Source organism: Elephantulus edwardii, unplaced genomic scaffold (assembly GCF_000299155.1).
Source record: "Elephantulus edwardii isolate Elephantulus edwardi_28Jun2011 unplaced genomic scaffold, EleEdw1.0 scaffold00305, whole genome shotgun sequence".
Classification (NCBI taxonomy): Eukaryota; Metazoa; Chordata; class Mammalia; order Macroscelidea; family Macroscelididae; genus Elephantulus; species Elephantulus edwardii.
In genome coordinates this window covers 2081701-2086435 of record NW_006400055.1, presented here as the reverse complement: position 1 = coordinate 2086435, position 4735 = coordinate 2081701, and the positions used below count along the sequence as shown (strand labels likewise).

The following is a 4735-nucleotide window of genomic DNA, read 5'->3' as shown; positions in this document are numbered from 1 at the left end:
ATTAAATGAGAAAATGAAAGTATCTTCAACAAATGGTGCTGGCAAAACTGGACATCTACCTGCAGAAAGCTGAAACAGGATTAACATCTCACACAATACACAAAAATCAACTCAAGGTGAGACCTAGGGGTAAAGCCCCAAACCATAAAGCTCATAAGAGACAAAATGGAACTGAACTTAGAGACCCTGGTCTATGGCATGAATAGGATTGCAAATATAGCCAGAAATACACAACCAGGAAAGAATAAAATCAAAGAAATGAGACCGTCTAAAAATTGAGTCCCAGGGGGCATCAAAACCTTTTTCCAATAATGTGAAAAGAAAACCTGTAGCCTGGAGAAAACATTTGACAATGAGATGTCAGACAAGAGTATCATAACGAAAGTTTACACACTGCTACAGAACCTCCACAAGAGAAAGTCTGATAACATAATAATCACAAAATGGGCAAAACAAGTGGAAAGAGTCTTCTCAGAGGAAGACATTTGGGTGACCAACAGAACCAAGAAGAAATGCTCAAAATCAGTAGCAATCAGAGAAATGAAAATCAAAACTATCTGATGCTATCTGACCGCAGAAGCAGTAGCACATTTTAACAAGACAGCAAACAATAAATGTTGGAGAAGATGTGGAGAGAGAGAGGAATGCTAGTACACTGTTGGTAGGATTGTAAAATGGTACTACCACTTGGGAGGGCACTTTGGTGTTTCCTCAAAAAGGTGAAGATAGACATTCTATATGATCCGGCTATCCACTGCTAGGAATCTACCCTGAGAAAAACAGAACTGAGACACAAATGGAGATTTGTACACCGATGTTCATATCAGCGTCATTTACAATAGCAAGAAAATGGAAACAGCTCACATATTTACTCATATTGCTTTTGCTTTTCTCTCCTTATCTTTGAATTTGAAGAATTTGACTATGCTATATCTTAATTTTTGGGGGGTGGGAGTCTAGCCTTTTTAGAGTCTGATGGGCTCCTTGAATCATGATTTTCTCTGGGAAGTTTTCTGCTAGTATCTAGTCTAAATTTTTTTCAATGTTTTTCCCCTTCTCCTCACGTTCTGGAATTTCAATCACACATATGCTTTTTCTGTTTGATGTCTTCTCACATGTTTCTAATACTTTCTTAATTTTTCTTCCATTGTCTCTTCATTTTTTTCTTCGTGTAGGTTCTCATTGAAGTTATTGTCTTCTACCTCACTACCTTTCTGTTTTATCTCTTCTATTCTGCTGTTTTGTCTTTCCATGATGTTGAAAAATTCTGCCATTTCAATCATCATTGGACTGCAGTTTAATACATTTTGGTTTTCCCCTATTACTGTGTTGGTTGTATCTTCTCTGTCTTGTGATGATTTTTAAAAATTTATTATTAATTTCAATGAAAATTTACAGAGACTTTGGATTTCCATTCATTCATTATTGAACTTTTCTCCCCTCCCAACCCTCCCCCCAAGTACACTACCCTCGAATTTCATTGTTTTACAATCCCTCCCCCCAGGGTCCATTCCACTATGCAGCCTTCACTCTGGACTCCTATCATGACAAAAATACCTAATAACATATACCTTTTAAACAGTTTTCTCCCTCATCTGTTTCAATGCGGTATACATTATTAAATGCATCTTTCTCAGTCTCTCCCCAACCCCGATTTCAGTCCTGTTTTACAACAGTGGCACCATGCAGTATTTGTCCTTTTCTGACTGAGATACTTCACTCAGCATAATGTCCTCCAGGGTCACCCATTTTGAATAATATTGCATGAGTTCCTTGTTTTTCAATGCAGTGTAGTATTCCATTGTGTGAATATACCACAGCTTCTCTATCCATTTGTTTGTTGATGGGCACTTAGGTTGTTTCCAACTCCTTGCTATTGTGAACAAAGCCGCGATAAACATGGGTGTGCATTGTGATGATTTTTTAAAAATTCTTGTACCTCTATTTTTATGGTTTCAATTCTTTCTTCCATCATTTATAACTTCCTTAGTAGTTACTCATGTAACTCCACATCATTATATTTCTTCTGCCTTCCTATCTCTAGGGTATTATTTGGTTTACAATTTGATTTGTGTTTTAGGGTTTTTTTTTTATAGAAAAATATTTTATTACGCTCTGTAATAAATGGTGTGCACACAGGTTTTAGAAAAGTTAGTCTTTTGTAGTAAATGCATATTTAGATTACTTTTAAGTTGCCATCTTTTTTTTTCAACTTTTATACATAAACCAGAAAGTGTTTGCTGACTGTGCTGTTCCAACCATCTCATAAGGAAGACAGAATTTAACATGAGCATATTTTAAACAAAATGGTCCCCAAAATTCAACAAGTAAACGGAATAATTATTTTTTAATTTTTGTTTTTTTAAATTAATTAGTTAATTAATTTTTTATTTCAATGAACATCTACAGAGATTTTTGGAATTCCATTTGTTCATTGTTACACCATTCTCCCCCCCCCCCCCCCCCCCCCCCCCCCCCCCCCCCCCCGTTTGCTCCTCTCCTTGAAAAGCAAAAGAAAAACTCCCTCATTGGTACACAATCCTCCCCGCACATCCCCCAACCCAGATATAATCCACTCTGCAACCCTCATTCCGTACTCTTATGATAAACATAATGCCCCATTGTTGTGTACTATAGAGTCAGAATTGAACCATGGCTGCTGACCCTTCATGGCTGACCCTCTAGGGAGTTTTCAGAGACAGTTAATCACACATTAAGAGATTAATGTATGGGAGGATGGAAGAGACTGATGCTCTCATTGAATCTCTTGGTCAAGATAAGGACCCACTTGTTGGATGATATGGAATGTATACTGTAGCCATGGCTTATGGCTTGGGTAACAGCAAAGCTGTTTGCTGTCTGCTCCATATTGCTGTAAATGAAGTTAATGATGTCAAAAGGGCTTCAGCAGATTCATTTGGGTTCATTCTGTTCTGGACCCCTGAATAATGCCCAAGTATTATATTGTCAGAGTTACAGTCCTCATGTGTGGTATGCAATGGCACTGTGGTATGTATGTATGCTGTACTGGCACAGGAAACAAGGAAGCAATTTGCTAGAACTGATGACAAATGACCCTATGAACTATGTAAGGCAAGGAGTGCTCATAGCTTCAGCTCTCATCATGATCCAGCAGACAAATTACTTGTCCAAAGGTGAATTAGTTCCGACAGCTGTATTCCAAAATCATCACTGATAAGTATGATGATGTCATGGCCAAGTTTGGTGCTATTTTGGCTCAGGGTATACTGGATGCAGGTGATCATACTGCCACCATCTCCTAACAATCCATGACTGGGCACAGCATTGTGCCTTCTGTACTTGGCATTCTTGTCTTCACTCAGTTCTGGTTCTCTCTGTCACACTTCTTGTCATTGGCTTATACTCCTACTTGTGTCTAAACAAGGACTTAAAGATGCCAAAAGTTCTGATAAATCAAACTCTAAATCATCAAGTTTTGCTTATCCTGCCCCTCTGGAAGTACCAAAAGAGAAAGAAAAAAAAAGTTTCTACTGCTGTGTTATCTATTACTACCAAGACTAAAAAGAAGGGAAAAGAAAAAGGAAGAAGATAGAAATAGATGAGACAGAGAAAAAGGCAGAAAAAGAAAAAAGAACCCAAACCAAACTTTCCCCTTGTATAACCCAGTCAGAGCTATGCCTGCCAGCTTAAAGTCAGAAAATTATAGATAATGACAGAGAATTATATCGGCCTTTTAAACCACTCTCCACTAGAGGCATCTTCATTCTGAAGGACACCAGTGAAGACAGAATAGCTCGTGGAAACTGTGGCAGCTCATGGCCTGAAAGAAAGAGACAAGAGCCAGAACTCCTGGAGCCATTCGAGTATATTGATGATTAAGGGCCACAGACTCTCATGTGCTCATCTGAAGATTGTCCAGGCTCATGCTGGAAACACTTGAGAGGATGTTCAAGCTAAGACCTGCTCAAACCTGGTCCATGCATGTATCCTCGCCTATTCTTGGGCCTGAGGAAGCCCATCTTTAAGGGTTTGGTTAAAGAGAAGATGAGAGAGAGTGAGTTTGCCTATCCTGCAGAGCAGCTGGTGGCCTCTAACAACATGCCTTCAGGATTGCAGTGCAGCTTCTTGCCACTAAGCCACTAGAACTCCCTGACTCATGAAATAGAGTACACAGTTCACACTTTATAAAAACAAATTGAGAAGATTTCAGGAGAATGTGGAAATTTTGGAGGAAAAGAGACAGAAATTGGAAACAGAAAATCAGGTGTTAAATAGACAAAATGTTCCATTTGAAGAATATACAAGGATTAAAAAAAGACTGAAGTATATACAGAGAAAGCATAATGAATTTCAAAGTTTAATTTTGGTTCCTAATGTGTCTCCCATAGCATCTATCAGTCCTGTTAGCTTTCCGTCACCAAACATGGTTCTAGGCATGGAACTATCCTTTCCTATTCATCTTCAGAAGGGAGCTCTCTATTGAATAAAAGATTAGAAAAAATACAAACACAAAGAAAACAACTAGAGGAACTTGGATCTCCGGGGAATGATGTACTTGGAGAAAGGGCCAATGAAGGGGTGAAATCACTGACTCAGCAAATCTGGAAATTTTAACCTAAGTAGCATTTAGATCTTCATTATGTTTGCTAAAACACTTGATTGTGCCTCAAGGAAAGATACTAACAAATCTGCTTTTTTAGGAGAAAGGTTTTTGGTGGGTTTCCCCCACTCCATAATGTGTTTGAAGCTTCCT

General features: G+C 38.4%; 1 pseudogene; it reads left to right on the top strand.

Annotated features, from left to right (window-relative positions):
* Nucleotides 1-2724: 2724 nt before the first annotated feature.
* On the top strand, nucleotides 2725-3861 carry LOC102860208 (annotated as a pseudogene).
* The last annotated feature ends 874 nt before the right edge of the window (nucleotides 3862-4735 follow it).